General features: G+C 46.9%; 1 protein-coding gene across 4 annotated transcripts in view; it reads left to right on the plus strand.

Annotated features, from left to right (window-relative positions):
- The window catches only part of LOC112545341 (uncharacterized), a 292,857-nt gene extending 281,281 nt beyond the window's left edge, over nt 1-11,576 (plus strand). For 2 of the 4 annotated variants that reach the window (XM_075925828.1, XM_075925820.1), the window contains exon 5: nt 583-1,990. The gene's annotated coding sequence lies outside the window, so the exon portion shown is untranslated. Of the gene's footprint in view, nt 1-582; nt 1,991-4,328 lie in introns of those variants that run through there. The other 2 variants (XM_075925813.1, XM_075925804.1) reach the window with 2 other exon arrangements.
- The last annotated feature ends 11,566 nt before the right edge of the window (nt 11,577-23,142 follow it).

The following is a 23,142-nucleotide window of genomic DNA, read 5'->3' on the forward strand; positions in this document are numbered from 1 at the left end:
AGTAATTACTCCCCAGTGCTTCCTCGGGCTCTAAGTTGAGGCAGCACGTCCACAGTAAGGGAGCCGGTGTTGGACTAATTTCAAGGCTTCTCTGTAGTGTGGACATGCTGTTTTGAAATAACAAATGATCTGGTAGCACTTTATAGACTAACAAAACATGTAGATGGTATCATGAGCTTTCGTGGGCACAGCCCACTTCTTGAGATGACCGGAGTTTTATTTCGGGAGATATTATTTCGAAATAAGTTATTTTGAAATAATTTCCTAGTGTGGACATTCTGTGCCCAGCTGCAAGCCTAAAGCCTCGGCCTGAGAGGAAGCCTTAGCTCTGCAGAGCACCACAGGGTGGCTACAAATCAAAGCAGAGCCATAGCATGTGGAGATCGGGAAGTTAAATGGTTATTTGTCTGCAAAAGTGTCTGAGTTCGATTTTCCAGAGGGAAGATATTTGTTAAAACCCTAATGCTGATTTTGGCTGGTTAGTATTTCTTGCTGATATGAAAAGGCCTTTTTCAGGCAAAAGGAATGTTCAATATGTTGCTGGATTTTAGCTCTACGCTAGTGATTGTTCATGTTTTTTAGGTCAAAAGACTTAAAGAAGACAGAAGAGGAGACGGAACAGCAGGAACAAAGGACATGTTCTGCTCCTGAAAAAACTAGAAGGAACTCAGAAAGAAAAAGTAGCCTCCTACAGGTACTCTGAGCAGTATTATCTCCAGCTACCACATCAGCAGACCACACGTGTGTAAAATGATGTGTTATCAAAATATCTACAATGGTGACTTAAAAAAAAAGAACAAGAAGTGCTAATGAATTTCTTGTTATTTTAAAAAAGGGACTTTCTCCTCTCCCCATTAAAGAGAGAGCTTCCTGCAGCAAAAACAAGTGCAGCTGCTGGGTCTTTCAAAGAGAAAACTACACCGAAAGAGAAGTTTGTATCCATTTGTTCTTTGAATAGCAGTGACTAGATAATAATATTTGCATGGGGACAATGGCCCTTCAGGAGAATTAGGGCCTAATTGACCCACAAGAACCCTGTGGGCTACACATGGGAGTATTCAGGAGCTCCAGCTGGTGCCCCATTAGCTAATTAGTAATGAAGCAGCTGAGCTAGAAAGAGGCATTTAGAAGAGTACAGAGGAAATATTATTTAGATTTAGAAGGTGGAGAGCTGTCTCACGAGAGGCCCAGCAGTGCTGCTGGCTGAGGGAAGCCCACAAGAGATAGAATCGGCTCCCGTGGGGATAAGCCTTGAAGTAGGGCTTGGTTGAAAACCCCCAAGGGAAGAGCCAGGGAGCCCGGGGAGAGGCCCCTGGTAGCATTGCGCCCTGACACAAGGGGCCGCTCTGGAGGGTGAGTTGGCCACCTTACAACTTGGAATTAGAACTTCCCTATGTTGCATGCTCTTTTCATTACAGATGACTCCAATTAGCTCTATCTGCAGCCTTTGGCACTGTTGGCCATGAAGTTGACTAACCAAGGGAGTCAGGAGGTGCAGATGGACCTGCTTTTGGCGAGCACCATTCTTACCTGCAGAGCTTCCCCGAGAGTAGTGTGGGGCAATTACGGGCCCATCATGCGCCTGCTGTTGTGTAGAGTTCATCCAAGATGATGAACCCATAAGACCTAAAAGGCCTGGGAAACTGACCTTCAGCTGCCACCATGGTGGAGACTGTACTCCTTTATACTGACCGTATGCATGGCTGCTGCCGGCCCTCTCAGTAGCAGTGCACGGTTACTCAGAGAACGTAAAGCGCCTGCAGCTACTAGTCAGGAATGGCAAGATCACAGCTGTCTTCATCAACAGTGAAAGTGTATGGCTCAATATGCTCGGGGGGAGGGAGAGGACCCTGTTCCTATCAGGGGCTACTGACCCCCAGACAAAATCAGTCAGGGGCCACTTACCGCTCTGTGGGGGAGGGTGCAGAGGTTCAGGATGCAAGAGGGGGCTCCAGGCTAGGGCAGAGGGTGGGAGCAGGTGAGGGCTCTGACTGGAGGTGCAGGCTCTGGGATAGGGTGCGGTTCAAGGGTTTGGGATGCAGGAGGTGACTCCAGGCAGGAGGTTGGGGTGGGGGTGGAGGTGTGGGGTCTGGGTGGGAAATAGGATGCTGGGGCAGGCAGGTGAAGGTGCAGGTGCAGGCTCTGGGAGGCAGTTTGGGTGCAGGAGGTGGGCTCAAGGCTGGGACGGAGGGTTGGGATGTGGGGTCTGGGAGGGAGTTTGGGTGCGCAAGGTTCTCAGGACTGGGGTAGGAGGTTGGAATGCAGGAGAGGGTGTGAGATGATTACCTCAGGCAGCTCCCGTTCAGCAGCCCTGGGGAAAGGGGAGGTGGCCCCACACACTGCCCTGGCACGCAGGCAGCACCCCTGCAGCTCCCATTGCCTGCAGTACTTCTGCATCTCGTGGCCTGGATGCTGCATGGCTAGATGAGGAGGAGGAGGAATAATAATGTTCTGAAGCTGTCCAACAAGCGTTTCTAATAGCAGAAAGCCCTCCACCAAAGCCTCCTATTTGACCAAGTGGAAGTGATTCTCAGTGTGGTTGCTATCCTAGGGATAGCACCTTCAGCCTTCTGCTCTGTCACAGAAGTGAGATTTCTCCACCTGCCTGTGAAATGTGGGACCTTTATCCTGTCCTAGTGTCTCCCCGTGGAACCGCCTTTCTCTCCTCTGTCTTTGCTATCAAGCAGCCTTCCTTCTCAATAACGTCTGAAAGGATGGTGGGTGAGATGGTGGGTGAGTCGCAGGCCTCGGTGGCAAAGTCCCCAAACATATTTTTCCAAAGACCTAAATTTTTGTTGAGGCTTGTTTCTCAGTTTCATCTAAACCAAGCTGTATATTTACCAGTGTTCTCCTTTAACCCAATTTCAAGTCCAGAGGAACAATGACTTCTTGATGTCGGGCAACATGTAGCTTTTAATTTGTATATAACTAGACATTTCCATTCTTTGCTCGCCTTTTGGTCTCCTGTGCAGACCAATGGCGGCTCAAGCAATCTCTGCATGGATGATCTCCAGCATTACAACATCACATCTAGTAGCTCAGACTGCGATTCTGCGCTAGAGCCCCGTACTTACTTACTCCTCCCCCTCTTCCCAGTACTGTCAGAGCACTGTGAATCAGCTGATTTGCAGGGTTCAGGCTTTGCGGGAGGGGAAGAGCACAAATCAGCCAATTCACGGTGCTCCAAAAGTGCTGAGAGGAAGGAGTAGATAAACACAGTGCTCCAGTGCCCCAGTGCGAGAGGCTTGGGGAAAGGGACAGAGAAGGGGTGCATGGGCCATTTGCAGGTGGAACCCCAGTGGGCTGCATGCAGCCCTCAAGCCACCCACCACTAGATTTCAATCATTTGGCCCGCTAAGATGAAGGAGGGCCATTCATGTGATCCACTCTCCGGTCCTGGTTGCCCATTGCTGCTCCACAGGCATTGCTAGGCAAAATTCCCTAAATGGAATACACATTTGTGCCCACATCTCTAAGAACAACAGTTACAGTTCAGGTTGCTAGGGAGCAGGATGTAGGTAGCCTTGCCTAGTGGTCACAGCAGGAATCAGGTCCAGTGGGCAGATCAAATGTCCAGATTGTGAAACAGAATCCAGAGTAAGCACCAGAGTTAAATGCTGGTGACTGTAGTAAGTTGAGGGTCAGTAATATGGAGTCAGCAGGCCTAAGGCCTGCAACATGGAAACAGTATCAGGCCTGCAATCTAGTGAGCAAGACTTTGGTTCAGTAACAGGAGCCAAGAAAGAGGCCCTATTGATAACTGTGAGATTGTGTAAGTTAGGTCGAGCATGGAAGGACACGGAGGCACTGGGTACAGACTATGAGCCAAAGGGGAGTAATGGAACATCTTAATAAGAAATTCCCTAAAAACTAATTCACATACCAACCTAGGTTCAGGACCAGGTCGGAATTGACAGCATGAAGGATAGTAAGTAAGCCCCCCTTCCATAAGGTGAGGGGTGGTAACTAGGCAACAGAGGGTAGTAACCTGGTACATAAAGAAATGATGTAAGTTGTTATACCTGTCTATAAAAGGACACCGCAGAGGGCACTCTCCTGCCGACCTTGTGGGGGGCGCACTAGGCGCCTGAACGGCAGGTGTCATTGCCTAAACTTACAGAACGCACAGTAGCTTAACTTTGACTAACTGCTGTTAATATCTGTTATATGGCAATAGACCTGCCTGGTGTTGGTACCTTGTCAACGCAGGCCATAGTGCCCACTGGTGTAACATTGTACTGATCTCTGTTACCAACTGGTAGAGCTTCGCATTTGACAATAAACCTGCTCAATTGATTTCAAACCTTGTCTACATCTGTCGTTTCCAGGGCCTCTCAGAGATCTCTTGTGTTGACCCAAGTGCACGGGGTCTAACACTCTAGATAAAGGGAGTACCGATTGTTACGCACGCAGCTGAAAGTTTATTATCACCGACGGAGTAGAGGTCCTGCCAGGAGCGCGCCAGGACAACCCTGACCAGATGACGCTGACACTGACAGTCCAGACCACCGAAGGTACCGAGGTACGAAAACACCGAGGTACGACAGTGACCAGTGACAGGGATCAAGCCAAAGTCAGATATAGGAATCAAAGTTGAGCTTCAGAGCAAGGGTCATATATCGAATGTCAGCAGCAGAGTAAAAAGTTGGAGCTAGGGGTCAGTGCCAGGCCTGGTAACCAATGATTGGAGAGAAGCGTAAGGACAGGGCTGGAGGAGAGGCAAGAAGAGAGCATGGAACAGCAGCACAGGGGGAACTAGGTGCAAAAGCAAGGAGGCAGGAGCAGAGCAGGATTCAGGGACAGGGTTGGATGCAGAATACAGGAAGCACAAACCGGTTCTAATGCTATGGTGCCAGAGAATCACCTAGTTGCTTGGATCCTTCCTGTGCCTCTTTTGGCTGCAGTAGCAATGGAACTGGGTGAACATACCACCAGGGCTCCTATGGATGGTGCTTTGGCTGAGGATGATGTTCTGATAGCTCCTTGGCCCACCAGGTTTCATCAAGGTATAGAATGCCACACTGCGTCATGGGAAGAAGTTGGAACCTAAACTAAAGAAACATGAGGCATCAGAAGAGGGTCATATGAACTGATACTGAGCCTAGAGAGAACTGCACACGCATCTCACTACTGCCATTTAATACTGTAGCAACTTCTACATGTCATGCTATTTCTGGGTGAAGTGATGTTAAACACTTAAGAGACGGATGGAATGGAAAATTCCTCAGAGTGACTGAGTTATAAGTTACTATATGAGCCTGTTTTGGCAAATCATTTGGATAAAATGGTGGCAGGTACCAATGTGCAGTTCCTTCAACTCCAGGGTCAAATAATTAATCGGCAAATTCTGATGGACGTGAAAGCGGCAAAATATTCTGCATTTGTTGTTCTGCTGGACACTGGATTTGTTCACCTATAGAATAAATGTTTTTAATTCTTCAGTATGTAAAACCAGATTAAGAAGAAGCTTCTATTAAAAAATCTTTCCTTGCATTCCTGTGCCTCAAAGCTTCTACTAAAGGAGAACTTGCTGAAACTGCTTTGACGCAGCTAGAAGACATAAGTCTTACAAGAACATTGCAGAACCCAATGTTATGATAATGATCCATACTTGGTGGTGATGGGGGACTTCAATTATCCAGACATCTGTCGGGGAAATAGCACAGCAGGGCACAGAATATTCCACAAATTCTTGGAATACATTGGAGACATTTTTTTTATTTCAGGAGCTGGAGAAAGTTGCTAGGGAAGAGTCTATTCTAGATTTGATTTTGATGAATAGGGAAGAACTGGCTGGTAATTTGAAAATACAAGTGTCCATGAAATGGTAGCATTCAAAATCTGAAGGCATGGTAAGAAGGAACAGCAAAATAAAGACAATGGATTTGAAGGAGGCAGATTTTAGTGAACTTTGTCAGTGTTTCAAAGAGTTTGCCCATGTCCTTAATGTTGTCTGTCTCACTGCATAAGAAAGATGAGAAGTGTGATGAATGGAAGGGATACTGCCTTTTCTGGATATCGCCACCATTCAGTTAACTACATTGACTGTAAGGTTAAAACATAGACCCTTCCTAGAGTCTCCAGGAATGCTAGGAAAGCAGGAAGTGTTGGCCAGGAGAGCCAATGAAAACAGTGTGCGTTTTTAATTAGAAACAGTGATCTTCCTGTGGCAGTCTTTGTGTGACCAGAGCAATGCTGAGAGTGATGAGTTATGTCAGAAAGCAGGACATGGAGGATTCAGCAACATCCATGTCTTGGGAAGGACTAAATCTTTGAACGGCAGATATGTGAGTAGAACAGGGACTGTTTAGTCAGATGTGATCAGATTATTTTGGGGTTTTTTGGACTTCTTTGTGCTGAGCCTATGTGACCCCCTCCAGCCCATATAGTTTATTTTTTAAACGGAATCCCTGGGAAGTAGTTCTCTGTGCTTTTCATCTTTTTTCAGTTGCTCTTTAACCTCTAGCAACCAAATAATGTTTTAATGGGTATTTTTCTTTGTTTTGTTAATAAGAATCATATTTTTAAGACCATTATCTGATTCCTATGTCCTAGAAGGCAAGAAGTTCTGTATGCACATGCCTAAAACTGCAAGACATTTACAGGGGGGTTTTAAGTTCTCCCCAGAGGGAGGGTTAAAGAACTTGAGGGTACCCCACAGAAAGAAATTCCCAAGTGCATCTTCCTGGGTTCTCAAAGGGGTTATTGCATTTGGGTGGTGACAGCGATACCTTCCAAGGTCGGGGAATCTGTGATCTTGGGGAGTTTGGTGTTTTTTAAACAGAAGTCTTTAGTGGCAAGGTATTTTAGTCTCTTGTGGGCACTCACCTTCTGCACTCAAATTGCCAGAGTAGGGAACAGTCTTGACAGGAAGAATGGCAAGACACCACTCTGGATTAACCAAGAGATCTTCAATCATCTAAAAATCAAAAAAGAGTCCTACAAAAAGTGGAAACTGGGTCAAAGTACAAAGGATGAATATAAACAAATACTACAAGTATGTAGGGACAAATTTAGAAAGACTAAGACACAAAACAGGTTCAAACTAAAATAAAGGGTAACAAGAAAAAATTCTACAAATAGATTAGGAGCAAGAAGAGAACCAAGCATAGGGTAGGACTGTTACTCCATGAGGGAGAAAAAGTAACAGAAAATTTGGAAATGGCAGAGGTGCTTAATGACGTCTTTGTTCAGTTTTCACTAAGAAGGTTGGTGATGATTGGATGTCTAACATTGAAAATGCCAGTAAAATGAGGTAGGATCAGGGATTAAATTGGGGAAAGAACTAGTTAAACATTACTTGGACAAATTATATGTCTTCAAGTCACTAGGACCTGATGTAATGCATCCCAGAATATTCAAAGAGCTGACTGAATAGAAATCAGAGCCATTAGCAATTGTTTAGGAAGTCATGGTATACAGGAGAGATTCCAGAAGACTGGCACCATGTTTGTCCTTTTCCAATCTATAAAAATGGAAATAAGGACAACCTGGGACATTACAGACCAGACTACTGTACTCAAAAAGAAAATGGATCAAATAATCAAGCAATAAATTTGCAAACTCCTAGAAGATAAGTAACAGTCAGCATGAATTCGCCGAGAACAAAGCATGTCAAACCAACTATTCAGTGCAAGCCTCTGCGTCAAAAATCCTAAGAGAAGCTTCTCTGATTGTAAGCATTTGAACACCATGGCAGGCTAACATGAAAACTCACCACAGCATCATCAAAGTTGGAGGTCTTTTGAGATGCGTATAAAGCATGGTACTGGAATTGACAATGGACTTAAAAAGCACTATATCTGCAGAAAAGGAGAAGTGGCAAACAGTGCGAAAAATAATCCTTACGTTCTGTGCCAGAAAAATCTAACACTACAGAGTTCTGATAACGTAATTCACCACCAATCCTACTCAGGAATATTCCTCAATTTGCTTAAAATGATTAGCCATTACAGTCCAGAGTTAGTGGTTCATATTTCAAATCACATTAAGAAAAAATTTTCTGTTTTTCACCAGCAATTCAGGGGATGGCATCTGGTCCCTGGGCCTAAGATTCCCCACCCTTGGTATAGTTACATGCTGGCAAGACTGACACAATTGAACACTCTGGCTAGCAGCACAGTCACTGAATTTAGTAGGAGTTCACACAGATGGTTCTTCTGTGCAGATGGTATTATTTTTTCTGGAACTCTTCAGAGACTTTAATTTTTGTGTTAGTTTCACAAGCAGATGGGAAATCTTAATCAATATTCTTAAAATCGTGCTCAACACTCATCGTGCCACCCGGCAGTCATTAAAAGCCCAGTCTATTGAGGCCCGAAGATGACAACTGTGAGGTGTTCTCCAGGCATTGCACAAAATATCCAAATAGATTTCATGTCCAGAAACAGTTTCCACAGCCTAGAGCCTCATGCTGCAAAATAATTTCAAGTTCATCTGCACGCTGCTTATGGGGTGCTAAATTTTAAGGAATATTGACTGTTGAGGCAGCCACAGGATTATCTGTTGACCAAGCTGCAAAACTGATAAATGGACTGCAGAACCGACTGCAACGTTTACATGATGATGCAGTAATGAAGAATGCAAATAAATACACTCAATCCGTGGATCCTTTTTTGGAATTTCCTGAAGAGAAGAGTAGGAAGTTAAGAAGACGCGGATGAAGCCCAAGATGAGGGTTTCAATATCAACCCTGAGCAGGCTTTCAAAGTACTATTTGGTACTTTGAGGTGAGGTGAGAGGATTATTCTAAGAGGGGTGGTTGAGATTCTGTGGCCTGCACTGTGCAGGGGGTCAGACTAGATGATCATAATGGTCCCTTCTGACCTTAAAGTCTATGAATCTATGAATCTATGAATCATTTAGAACAGATGATGGGCCTTATTCTGATTTTCACACTAGCATAAATCGGGAGTAAGTTTGCGGAGATATGCGAATATACACAACTCCAGCGGTGAAACAAGACACTGTCTGTGATTTCAGGCTTTAACATCCTTACCTGGCCTGCCCTCTTAAACATTTTTAAGAGGGTTTTTAAGTCCTGGCTTGACAAAGTCCTGGCTGGGATAATTTAGGGTACATCCATGATGCAGTGTTTTTCCGGAGTAACAGCCGTTATTCTGGAAGAACAATTCTACCACTGCAATTGCGTTATTTCAACAAAATGTTGAAATAACGGAGGGCTTTTTCCAACGGCGGTAAACCTCATTTTACGAGGAATAAGGCTTTTTGAAAAAAAGTTTTTCAGAAAAAGAGTGTGGATGCAGAAGAGGGAGTTCTGTCAAGAAAAGAGGCCCCTAGGAATAACACAGGTGCCCTGCAGGCCACTTTGTCCACACTCATCACAACTCTATAGTTCCTATCTCCTGGCAGCTCTTAAAGCCGCAAACACCTGGGACAGGGCTTGTGGCAGGAAGCCGGCCCTGAGAGCTTATTCTGAAAGAAGCTTGCAGCTTAGATGTAGCCTTAGTTAGGGTTATGCAATTGATGTAGCTTAATTTGCGTAGCTTATTTCAAGTTAAGCCCTGCTGTGTAGATGCACCTTTAGGCTATGTCTACACTGCTGGTTTTGCCAGCAGTGAGTATGCAAATGAGGCGCAGATTAGCGTGTTGCTGCACCGCATTGGCTGCCTTAAAAGGTCAATGCCTGCTCTTAGAAAGGAAAACACGGTGGCCGGGGCTTTTTTTTTCCTCAATCAAACACGGCTGCTCTTTGTCTGTAATGGGTTGGCCACTCCTGCCTTATCAGTTTCACAGACACGTAGATAAGTTGTACACCTGTGTTGCCTTTGCCTCTCTCATGCTGGGGTTCTTCAGCCCTTAGTGCATGTTACAACAACTTGAAGGTTGGCCTAACTAGTGCCTTAGGTGTTATGGTCCCTATGTGCTGTTATAAAAGCCAAGGGCATAACAACGCCCCAACCTGCCTTCTCCCAGCTGCAACACACAGGCTGTCTTAGAGGCTCCTGCAAGTTCTGTCCCTGAGCTGGCTCTGCCATGTATACTTATTAGGGGTTCTTCTACATCCTGATAATTCCTTTGGGGGGCTGTTATGGAACTTTTTCAGACCTTATACACCAGCTCTGCTGGCATATATGAGCCATTATGTGCTGTTAAATTTGGCCCAAGAGACAGGGCAATGTTATGGTCCTATTATCCTTCTTTACATGTAACTTGTTTGGGGTTTTTTTCTTCTTATGTCTGACCTAACTACTGTGTATTGCATCAGTAGTATTTCCTCTTGATACTTTAACTGGGATGATTAAACAGCACAATATTAGCAGGTTCATCATCTGTGGTCTTCAGTTCCCAGATCAAACATTTTGGGTTTTCCACTTGTATACACCATGGTAACAGCTGGTCTCTCTTATTAAAAAAAAAAAAAAAAAAGGTGTTTCTGTGCCTCTGTAGGCAATGTAGTTGTCTTTGGTTTCAAATGTTCTGTTTCCCTGCCTTAGCATTTGTGCATTTGTACTTTGCATCAGGGAGGCAGATCTCAACGGAAGTTAGAAAACTTTTTATCAACACCCTGGAAAGTAAATAGGATTCATTTTACTAACAGCTTTAGCAGCCGCCTGTCTTATTATTTAATATTCTCCATTCTCATACAGGAGATTTCATTTGGGTTACAAATCCTGATCTCTGATCTTCAGGGCTGAATGGACTGTAGCAGCAATATGCTTAGTCCAGGGGTGGGCAAAATGCAGCCTGTAAGCCAAAATGGCCTGCCAAGCCTCAGCCAGGCGCCGCACCTGCCCTGCACCTGCACGCTGCCCAGAGCAGCTCTGTGAATGCTGTGTGCGCGGGCGGTAGAGGGAGAGAGGCTTCGTGCACTGCCCCCATGCTCAGCACAATCTCTCAGCTTCCATTAGCCGGTTTTCTGTTTGCAGGACGGGCAGTGTGTGACGTATCCCTCCCCTTGGCCTCAGAGCAATACACATGGCCTGTCCAGCTGCTCTGAGCAGCGTGCGGGGACATGGAGGGCAGGGCTGCTGGCCGGGAGCCACCCAGGTAAGCACCTCCTGGCCAGAGCCTGCCCCTGACAGCCCAGTCTCCCCTCCCCACAACCCTTTGCACCCCTGCTCCTGCTCCCATACTCCCACTCAGACCTGCACCCCAATCTCCTGCCCCAGGTCACAACCCCCTCCTGCCTTAGGTTACAACCAAAACTCTTACACCCGCTCCTGTACCCAAATCCCCTGTCCCATGACACAACCCCCTCCTTCATTCAAAGTCCTTCCCAGATCCCACACCTCCTCCTACACCCTTGTGCCTTACCCCAAGTTCCTGTGTGCACCCCATCTTCCTCCGAGACCCCACACCCGTACATTAAAATCATGGAAGAGTGCTGCCTTTGACCATTTTCCAAATTCATGGAGTGCCCCCCAGAGAGAGTGGACCCCCCGAAGGGGCTCACGGCAGAGGCAGGCGGCTGAAGGCCCTGAGAGGCACCGTCCCAGAGGCGGAGGGGCAGACCCCCCAGGTGAGAGTGGGCACCTCAAGAGAGGGTCACCGCACTGGAGTGGACTCCCTGAGAAAGGGCTGTCTTGCTGCCGCTGGAGAGGAGAGGGCACCCCAAGAGAGGGCACCCCAAGAGAGGGTCGCTGCACTGGAGTGGACTCCCTGAGAAAGGGCTGTCTTGCTGCCGCTGGAGAGGAGAGGGCACCCCAAGAGAGGGCACCCCAAGAGAGGGCACCCCAAGAGAGGGTCACTGCACTGGAGTGGACTCCCTGAGAAAGGGCTGTCTCACTGCTGCTGGAGTGGAGGGGGTTCCCTGAAAAGAGGCTGCTGCACTGGAGGGTGGGGGCTGCTGCACTGGAGGAGCCGAGGGGCCAAGTGTGGGCACGACCTGTGATCCGTGACAGTGGCAAACAGGACCACACTGTAAAATCGTGTACAGTGAAGAAAATGCAGAAGAGTCAGAGGTCAGCTAGCAGTGAGGTTTGGTTTTTTTTCCCCAAATAAGATGGATAATTGCAGTTCTTCATGTCTGATGAACTGTGTGGAGTGGCATGTATTATCAACTGGTTCACGGCAATGACTTTGGTGCTCTGGGAGTTAGAATGTCTCCCCTTTCTCAGTGTTCTCACTGGGAGACAGCCCAGGTTTCCCTTAATCCTCCACTCCAATTGATTCTTCACTGTTTCACATGCCAACCAAGCAAACCATTAGAATCTGATTTTTCAGTGTTAAGAATTCACTGTTTAGCATGTTTCACACCTGCATTACACACTCCCTATAGACAAACTGTGTTGCACACAACAGAAGATGTGTATAACAAACAGTGACTATCTACATATAGGCACTATGGTCAGGAGGCCATGGGAGACCAAATCCAGGAACTCCAGCACAAATCCTGCTTGGTAGCAGACTTTCATTCTTGATGGGACCAACATGGAAAGATGACGTGTTCTCAGGCCATCAGATAGTGTCTTTGCCTGGGCACAGTCAAAAGTCAATGGCGGATTTGCATCCACAAATTGTTTGTTGTTGGATTCTAGTTTCAGGGCAGAAAAGGAGTATTTCTGGCCAGGGATAAAGAATGGGAACATTCTACCATCCTACCACCTTTCGGTGTTCAAATAAATCAAGCCGTTCAAGTCACCAAAAATCACTGCTTCTTAAAGTGTTCTTATTCTGGATGTTTTCACAGGGATACTCCTGGGATACTTCCCACCCCAGTATTCCAGGCCTGATCTCTCAGCTGCACGGACATGGCTATCTTGGTTTTGGGAGAAAGGAAGATTAAACCAGTATTGCAAGACAAGATAATGAAAACACGGTTCTGTGTAAAGGGTGTGGCTCTTGGGTAAATCCCACTTTTTGCAGATGTGTTGTTTATTTCCTTTCCGTGGGTGGAGGGCTTTTCATTTATTATCGCCCTATCTCCCCACATTGCCCACAGGACTGGCTGCTTTCTTCTCTTCAGGTCTTTGCAGTTTAATTCTGTTTTTTCTGTGCATTTGCTACCACACGCTTCCCCTCAGGGACTCCCCTTCTGGTGTTTTGATTAATTGGGACTGTGTCTGCACAACTTATGAGTATTGATTTTGTGAAGTGATGTTGTGAAAAACTGCTGCATTGCCTCTGGGCTCCAGTGTTTGTGACAGGCTTGTTGCAGGTATGCACCAGACTGATGCAATAGGAGGATGCTTGGGACTAATGATTATACTTTGGGGCAAATATCTGGGACAAAGGATCAGCTGCATCACCAGAAAACTAGTGTAGCTGACTTCTCTGGAGGGACAGCAGAAGGTAGGAGCAGTGGAAACTTGCAAGGAGGAGATCATAAGATGAACAAAGGTGGGGCTTAAACAAAGAAACACCCAAGAATAGGGGCCAGACGGGAAGAGGAAATGTGGCTCAAAGTCTCAGAGGCTGGGTAAGGGTCCAGCAGGGAAAGGTCACCCAGCATGCAATAGCCATGAGCTCCGGACCACCAGTCCGAGCTGGACACCCGCCAGGTTCAGGGGAATGAGGGCAGGGCCTTGGGGTGGAGCATGCTTCTAGAGAGGTGTACAGGCAGTCCCCGAGTTACGCGGATCCGACTTATGTCGGATCCGCAGTTACGAACGGGGCTTTTCTCGCCCCGGAGGACAGGAGTGGCGGGACGCCCAGATGCGCCGCGGTCCGCCGCCACCGTCCTCCAGGGCGAGAAAAGCTGCTGGGAGACGGGGAGCAAAGCTGCTCTGCAGGGAGACGGGGAGCAAAGCCTTGGAGCACGCCTGCAGCGGGACAGCCAGGGCGCGCTTGAGCTGTCCCCCTGCGGCCGTGCTCCAAGGCTTTGCTCCCCATCTCCCAACCAGCAGACCAGGGAGATGGGGAGCAAAGCCTTGGAGCACGCCCGCAGCGGGACAGCCAGGGCGCGCTTGAGCTGTCCCCCTGCGGGCGTGCTCCAAGGCTTTGCTCCCCATCTCCCGACCAGCAGACCAGGGAGATGGGGAGCAAAGCCTCGGAGCACGCCAGCAGTGGGACAGCCGCGGTGCACCTGGACTGTCCCTCTGCCTGCATGCTCTGCGGCTTTGCTCCGCGTCTCCCAGGTCAGCAGACCAGGCAGACGGAGCAAAGCCGTGGAGGACTTGGGCGGTCCCGCCACCCCCGTCTCCCTGGTCTGCTAGGGGGAGGGGTGCAGCTAGTGCCCCCCCCCCAGCAGACCAGGCTTTTCTTGCCTACCTCTGGGGTAGAGCAGCTGGGGGCTGCCGGGTTGGTCCCGCAGTGCCGCTCTGGGCGCTACTGGAGCAACCCAGCAGCACCCCAGCTGCTCTGCCCCAGGCATCCTGATTCAGCCGCTGCTGGTCAGTTTCAGCAGCGGCTGAATCAGGACGCCTGGGGCAGAGCAGCTGGAGTGCTGCTGGGTTGCTCCAGTAGCGCCGAGGAGCCGCGATACTGGGGCAACCCAGCAGCACCCCAGCTGCTCTGCCCCTGGCGTCCCCAAGTCAGCGGCTGCTGAAACTGACTAGGGGCTGACTGCAGGAAGCCCGAGGCAGAGTTGCTCTGCCCCAGGCTTCCTGGAATCAGCTGCTGATCAGTTTCAGCAGCAGCTGACTTGGGGACGCCTGGGTTTCTTAAGTTGAATCTGTATGCAAGTCAGAACTGGCGTCCAGATTCAGCCGCGGTTGAAACTGATCAGTTTCAGCAGCGGCTGATGCCAGTTCCGACTTACATACAGATTCAACTTAAGAACAAACCTGCAGTCCCTATCTTGTACTTAACCCGGGGACTGCCTGTATAGTTTTCTTTAATGCAGCTACTCAAACATATTCCTTGTACTTCTAAAACAAGCCTCAGATGGAGTATACCTACCAGGAAGTGTCTCTCACTGTCACCATGATGCGAGAAGCAGCTCAGTGAATTGCTTATAGCAGTGCTGCTCAAACTATGGGTTGTGATCCCAAAGTGGTCATGAAATGGGGTCGTCAGGGCTGATGTTATACTTGCTGAGGCTGGAGGCTTCAGCTTTGGGCATTTCTGCCTGGATGGGGTTTGGGCTTTGGCCTTCCTGCCCAGGGTAGCAAAGCTCAGGCAGGCCCAGGATTTGGTCCCCCTCCTCTTCTGGGGTCACATATTAATTTTGGTTGTCAGAAGGGGGTTGTGGTGCAACAGAGTTTGAGAACCACTGATCTATAGTCATGGGTCCAAAACATCTTCCTGCTGACAGGTAATCAGGTAGTGGACTTCCTGACTTGGATTATGAACTCTTTGGGACAGAGTATTTTTTTTTTTTGTACAGCACCCAGCAGGGTCCTGGTCCATGTCTAAGGGTCCTAGGCACTAAGGTAATACAAATAAATAAATGAACATTCATATAATAATAGAGTTTTTAAAGTTTTTTTTTCCTTTTTGCGTAGAGGATGAATTTTTTCTGTTTCCTTCACATGGTTCATGAGACGTGTTTTGTGACCTTTTTCATTAGAAGTGTCTATCCTGGAGGCCTCACCAGTTTTCATACACAGACATCAGGTTTCTTGCTTAGTGGTTTTGCTTATGATTACAACTCAGTCTAGCTGAAAAGGGAAAACAAAATCCCTTCTGAGTATTTCCTAGTCCTGGCCTATATTTGCTTCTGTAAATTTTTCATTTCAACATAAAGAATTTTTAAAATGTACTTATTACCAGTACTTTTTTCCGAAGAGGAAATGGTGTAAGGCATTGACAAATGTCTCAAATGCTATTTATTCTTTCGTCTTGCTTGGTGATTAGGCTGGCTGTCAGGCTGACTACACCTAATTCCTGGAACCCTGGATGATGGATTCTTATAAAGCAAAGACTTCAGAACTGACTAAGCACTTCTGCAAGATCAGCCATCAAGCTGGTAACAACATGGACTTGTTGAGACTAACAGTGTCTTCATTCAGCTGCTCTATATCCAGAAATACATAGCAGCCTCTTGCAATGATAGAGCAGCGGTTTTCAGACTATAGGCCACAACCCTGTCAGGCACTGGGTCTCATTGCTGCAGGGGGATCAGGTGACCAGCGGGGTTGCTAAGGCAGCTCCCTGCCTGTCCTAGCACTGCAGTCTGCGCTGTGGCCAGCAATAGGCTCAGCTCCTGGGGTGGGGGAGAGTGCACAGAGCTCCACACACTGCCCCTGCCCTGATCACTAGCTCTGCACTCCCTTTGGCTGGGAACCTGCTGCTGGCTGCTTCTGGGGCGCAGCATGGTCTGCTGCCTTAGCACCCCCACTGCACCACTGACCAGGAGCTCCTCCGGCCCCAGCCCTTACCTCCCCTCATCAAAGCCAGAGCCCCCTCCCACACCCCAAAACTCTCATCTTCAGCCCTACCGTGGATCCCACACTCTAGTCAAATTATGTTGGGTCACGGGCACCACCGATTTTCTTCAACTGAGTCACGAGAAAAAAGGTTTGAAAACCGCTGTGACAGATGACTCAGTAAATTGCTTCAGGTTCTGGCTTGCAAGTGGCAGAATGTTTTACTACAGGGTCATCAATTCCTGTGCATTAAGACACTGTAATAGAGAGGTGACACAGAAATATTGGAATAAAATGTACTGTATTTTACATATGGTACATACAGAAAATAAAATTATCTTTCCTCACAACTGTCTTCACCTTGTCTAATTGCTGGTGTATCCATGATGTTGTTACAGCCAGATGATTCTTCTCTTTGACTGGCTCACTCCTCTCTCTAATGACTCCGATGCACCAGTTGTTGACTAGCACCGTCCATCTTTCACAGTCATGACAGATCTGTAAAGCTTCCAGTCTCCTTGGAATTCTAGTGCATCTGGCAATGTTTCTGATGGATCTGTCTCTCTTTCTTCCTTTTCCTGGGGGACCTGCAATCTTACCTGATACTACAAGAGCTGGAAATGAGCCACTCAAGTGGGTTCAGGGAAGCAGGAGGAAACAGGAAATCTGAGAAGCTGGTGTTAATCAGTCCAGGCTCCTAGGGGTGCTAGAAAGGTACATAAGAGGCTCCTCCTCCTCTGTCTCCCTGCAGCTCCTGCTGCTTTCTGTTATTCCCTCTCACCCTTTTTCCTGCCTGCCTGTTATGTCTCTTGTGCCCTCCTTCCTCCAGCACAGCACTCCACCACTTCTGTGCATCCAGGGCAGAGAGAATACATATGTACCAGCAGCAGACACAATTTTCTACACTCTGGGTCCTAGTGGTGCTTCCCTCTCCTCCCCCCCCAGTCTGGCACCTGAGGCGGCCGTCTCAGTTCGCCTCATGGTAAGGCCAGCCCTGTTCCTGACCTTAGCCACAGCAGTGACCATAGCCATCTGTTGAGGCCCCATCCAGTATGTCTACGCAGCAATTAAACACCCATGGCAGCCCCAGGCCAGATGACTCAGGCTTGCAGGGCTGTAGTTGCAGGGCTAAAAATTGCATTGTAGACACTAAGGCTCAGGTGGGAGATCTAGCACCCCATCATAGCCCTAGCAACAATGGAACTATGTTAATGCGCATATATGAGCCAAGAACCTGCTTCTGACAGCATTGCCTGATACTTCCACAACAGGTGGAGGAAGCCAGTTGTTACCACATAACATATGTAGCAGGTTCTTCTTCAAGTGGCCCCGTGGGTGCTCCACTCTAAGTGTCGGGTCCGTCCCGGCGCCACTGATCGGGAGATTTCATAGCCATATCAGGCCGGACTGTGCATGCTCCCTGCGCCGCTGGTCATTCGCGCCCTTTCTAAGGTGCACGGTTCGGCCTCCCCCTGCCAGTTCCTCTCAACCGTCCTCGGTTGCTGACGGGAGCTGGCAATCTCTCTTCAGTCACTTACCATTTCTCTGAAAAAAAAAACCTCGTGTAAATAGTTAAACTTTAGTGTTAGTTAGTTATTAGCCTTTGTTTAGTTAGTCTTCAAAAAAAAAAAGAGAAAAGAAGATCGCAACAGGAGGCCTATCTCCTGTTAGAAATCAGAGCGATAGAAAGGGTCCCAGACTGCTTCAGGGGAAAAGGGTTCTATTCAAGGTACTTCCTAACTCAAAAGAAAATGGGGGTTGGAGACCCATACTCAATCTACGTTATCTGCGGAAGCAGCGATTCAAAATGGTGACTCTGACTACGATCATTCCTTCTCTCGACACCGACAACTGGTTCACGGCCCTCAGCCTCCAGGATGCCTACTTTCATGTGGCCATACACCCTGCGCACAGGCGATTTCTGCGATTTGTTATAAGCAACGAGCACTTTCAGTATTGCGTCCTTCCGTTTGGGCTGGCTTCAGCCGTTGTCGCCGCCCACCTTCGTCGTCTCGGAGTCATCATATTCTCTTATCAGGATGACTGTCTCATAAAGGGAACATCACAACAGGAGACGACGCAGATGCTTTCAATAGTCAGAGAGACTTTCAACTCACTTGGGCTGATAGTAAACGAACAAAAGTCCACATTAATTCCAACACAGAACATAAAGTTCATAGGAGCAGTTCTCGACTCCCGTGCGGCAAGAGCGTATCTGCCCAGGGACAGATTCCAGGAAATAAAAGACCTGGTCAATCTTCTCCACAAAACCACAACAGTCTCAGCACATACTTGCCTGCGCTTGCTCGGCCACAAGGCTGCAGTCACCTTCGTCGTCCCGCCCGCACGTCTCCATCTAAGAAATCTACAGCACTGGTTGTCAACGGTGTATGTCCCCACAAGACACGACATACACAAGTTAGTTACTCCTCCATCCCATGTGCACGGGTCCCTTCGATGGTGGACGAACCCATTAAACATCCTCACGGGAGTACCGTTTCACCAAGCTCAGCCATTGGTTCAGTTAATGTCAGATGCTTCACTCATCGGATGGGGTGCTCACATGGGTGAGGAGCGCATCCAGGGACAATGGTCTCACACCGAGAGATGCCTTCACATCAACCAACTAGAGTTGCGAGCGATCTTTCTAGCATGCAAACACTTCCTCCCCAGTCTGAGAGACAAAAAAGTCAGGGTGTTGACAGACAACATAGCGGCAATGTATTATATAAACAGACAGGGAGGAGCAAGATCACGCTCCCTATGCGCCGAAGCGGTACAATACTGGAATTGGTGCATACAGAACAACATAATCATAACAGCATCGTACTTACCTGGCATAGCCAATGTCATTGCCGATTCCCTCAGCAGACACTTCCCCACGAGTGGGAGGTGAGGCTGGATGTACTTCAGAGAATCTTCCGCAGATGGGGGACGCCCCTGGTAGATCTCTTTGCAACATCCATCAACAAAAAGTGTCTTTTTTTTTGCTCCAGAGCAGGGATCGGCAAAGGATCTCTCGGCGATGCACTCCTGATCAATTGGAAAAAGTTGCTACTGTATGCTTTTCCGCCAACAGTCCTCATTCCCAGAATACGAGAGAAAATCAGGATGGAGAGGGCGACAGTAATTTTAATAGCACCAGCTTGGCCGAGGCAAGCATGGTTTCCGTTCTTACACAAGATGTCACTTCGACCACCATGGCCTCTGCCCTTGTATCAAGATCTCCTCTCTCAAGACCAGGGATCTCTCCTTCACCCCAAACTAGAAGCATTGCACTTGACGGCGTGGCTCCTGACTGGCTTAGACTAGATAAAAAGCTTTGTTCAGGTCAGGTCAGGTCAGGTCCATATTGATACATAGTAGAAAGACGTCTACGCAAAATACTTACCTGGCTAAATGGCGCAGATACTTCTACTGGTGCCTCCAGAATAACATTCAACCATTGTCTTCTCCTCCACACCAAATTCTCGAATACATTCTTCACCTGCAAAACTTGAAACTTTCTCTGGCATCCCTCAGAGTTCACTTGGCAGCTATCAGTGCCTTCCATTACCCAATACAGGGTTCTTCGGTATTCTCTCACCCGATAGCTTGGTGAATAGGAATCCAATTAAACAGTATCTTCAGAGAAACAGATTTATAGATGAGCAGATGGATACCTTTACAGAATGGCTTGCTGACTGGTTTCTAGTTCTTGGAGATTAAAGGCTGAGTGCTCAAAGGGGGGCAATTAAGTCCATGTTTCAGGCACCTAAATCCCAGTTTTGGCTCTATTAAGCTGCACAAAACTCCTGCTGAAATCCTGTAAGTGCCTAAACTCAGTTGGCATCTAAGGTTTTGCAGTAAAAATTCTTTAAGCTCTAACTCACCCAAAGGGCCTGATCTGGTAGCTATGCACTGAGGCTGCCTGCCAGATCAGAGCCCTAACAGCAAGCTTACACAAAATGGCCAGCAGAGGCAGTGGAGTAGAAGAGCTTCTCTCCTAACTTTTAACACAGCAGTTAAGGTGCATACCTGATATATAGGAAACCCCTTGTTCAAGTTCCCCTTTTACCTGAGGGGGGGAAAGGGCTTAAATAGGGATATGCCACTTCTCAAGTGATTGCTCTAAGCCAGTAATACCTGACTGGTGTGCTATGGCACACAGAAGTGCAGCAGAATTTTTTTGAAACACTACATGTGAGAACAAAACCCTTCTTTTTTAAATTTTAAGTAGTGTCAGAGCTGGATTGCATGCTGTACTTTGCTCATTGGGATGAGATCCCCTTCCATTTTCTGAAGCAAGGTTATGAGGAGTAAAAAATAAAGATGACAGGTCCTAATGAATGCAATTATTGTATCATGGGCCTTTGATGATGATGGCTATAAAAAGACATACAAGTCATGCTCAAGTTTTATATTTACATTTTGAGTTGGGGTAAAAGCTGAAAGAAGCCAGATCTGGAATGGCATTATAATTAATTATATTGCATTTAAAAACAGCAGAGGAATTAGCATACACTTGGGAAGACTATTTTGGGACTGAGAAGAAACTATTATGAATTGCTTGTCATCTCAAAATATGATTCTCAAATGCATGCCACTTCCTTCATTGAACATGCTTTTGTCCAGAGTTCTTATATTTTGCTGCAATGGAAATTTAGTTTAGTTGAAAATGTTAATTCTGGCATAAAAGACAGATTGTGATTCAATGTTTGTTGCCATGGGTGTTTTGACTTTTACCCTACTAACCTTATTCCAGATTTGCTCATAAATATTCATGAGACAAAATGAAGATTGGCCTGTGACAGATGCAACACTGTGCTATGCTCATATGAACTTGATGTTCTGGGAATCATGTGGTGGTCAGTGTGTTTTTCAAATCTTACTGATCTCAAAAGTTACAGTGGTGAATTCTGAATTCTGATCCAAAAATGGACAACTGAAGAAAAAAGATTTTGGCAGTTTCACTTCTACTTGCAGTGATGACGCTGAGCATAAAACTAAGGGCTTGTCTCCTCTATGTGGTGGATTGACACTACAGTGATTGATCCACAGGCGTCAAATTATTGTGTCAGCTTAGACACCATAAATCAATCTACGAGCGTTATCCCATCGACTCCAGTACTTTATCAGGATGAGAAGAATAGCCAGAGTTGACAGGAAAGCAGCAGTTGCTGACCTTACTCCACAGAAGACGGTAAGTATGTCAACTTCAGACACACTATTTGCAAAGCTGATGTCACATAGATTACATGGATGATGGGGTTAGTGTAGACAAGGCCTAAGAAGGTGAAAGTGGTAACCAACACTTTTCTGAGTTCTATCTGCAATATAGATTTTCATCTACAGTGGAATCGTCTTGCCTTCTTCCACAATGTCTCGTGTTTGGGGAAATGTTCTTGAACAATGCCATAGTGAGCTAAAACTACGTCTTACAAGAAAACAGTCACCCCTTGCCAAGAAGGACATAATTGGTTTTAAGCATTTGAAGGATCAGACTGTAAAGCAAGTGTGGTGGTGGATAGACTGTACAACTGTTTCTGACAAAGTGCTGGAAAAAATTGTGTCGTCACTGAGCAGAGACATTAATTTTATCAACTCATGAAGATATCACGAGAGTAAGGTTAGGTGCACATGCAGCTAAGGAAATTGAAACATTTCCCTTTCAGATAATGCAATAAGTCACCGCACTGGTGACATGTCAGGTGATATTGAAATGGTGACCTAATAAAAATTAGTCTGACTGTGAGAGTCAACTGAAAATACTTGTCACGGTCTGTACAATAAAGTTAATGATGTTAGAGCAGCTTCATTGTTAGAGGGAAAGAAGTTTTCCTCTCAATGTTTCTTGACCCTGAAAGTAAAAGGGGCATTAGGTCTATTTTAGATCCAAGAGAATTAAACAAATTCCTAGAGAAATCAGAATTCCAGATGGTTGCTCTAGCTTCCCTCATTCCTTCCCTGGAGCCCAGGGATGCTGCTCGCATCTTAAAGATGCTTCCTTTCATGTGGCAATACCTCAGCACCCTGGAAAACTTGTAAGATTTCCCCATCCACGGATTATCCATTCTCAGTGATTCCCTTTGATCTCTCAACTGCCCCTCTGTATTTATAAATGACAGTGGTAGCAGCACAACTTTGGAGGTCAGCAGTACACATCTTCTCTTACCTGGCTCACTGGTGGGTAAGAGGCCAATCCAGGTTGCAGATGTAGTCCGGCATAAACATAGTTTGATCTATTTTTGATTTAGGCAGCCTACTGATCAGCATGGAGAAGTCAGTCCTGTCTTCAGGACAGAAAATGGAATTTATCAGGGGTGGCTCCACACTTTATGTGGGTGCAGGGCAGCAGAAAGTGCTCGTGTTGCCCTCATGAGTACCGTTAAGGGAAAAGTCTCAGACAGCTGTGCACTGGAGCCCACGATTATTTACAATGCAATGAAGATGTACAACACATCTGGAACAGCAGCAGTTACTGAAAGGGCAGTCACTGTTTCTTGGCTGCTTTACTTTACATTTTCAAAGATTCTTAAGCGACTCTTTTGAAAATGGGACATAGTCATGTAGGTGCTTTGGAAAATGTTACACTTTGTGTAGTGATGTTTCAGGGAATACCTTTGTTTTCCAAAAAACCCCACTGACAAACAAAACTCCCATCTCTTGCTTTGTCTCTGTTTCAGTATTGCCAACATAAAAAGTTCAAAAATCTTGAGTCAGACCATACACCAGATCAGGAGGGTTGGCCTTCCAAATCTTCAGTGTACATATGGTGGGTTTTAGTCTGTCTTTGGACTCTCTTGCCCCACCATGTGAGAGAGAGACAGAGAGAGTGTGTCTTTCCTGCTCTCCCAAATGTATTGATCAAGGTGATTTTGGCCCCACCTTCAGGAGCTCTTGACTGAGCAGAGGTAGCTCCAGGGGTTCTTCACCCCTTTCCACACCTGGT

The sequence above is a fragment of the Pelodiscus sinensis genome, chromosome 1 (genome assembly GCF_049634645.1).
Source record: "Pelodiscus sinensis isolate JC-2024 chromosome 1, ASM4963464v1, whole genome shotgun sequence".
NCBI classification, from domain to species: Eukaryota; Metazoa; Chordata; order Testudines; family Trionychidae; genus Pelodiscus; species Pelodiscus sinensis.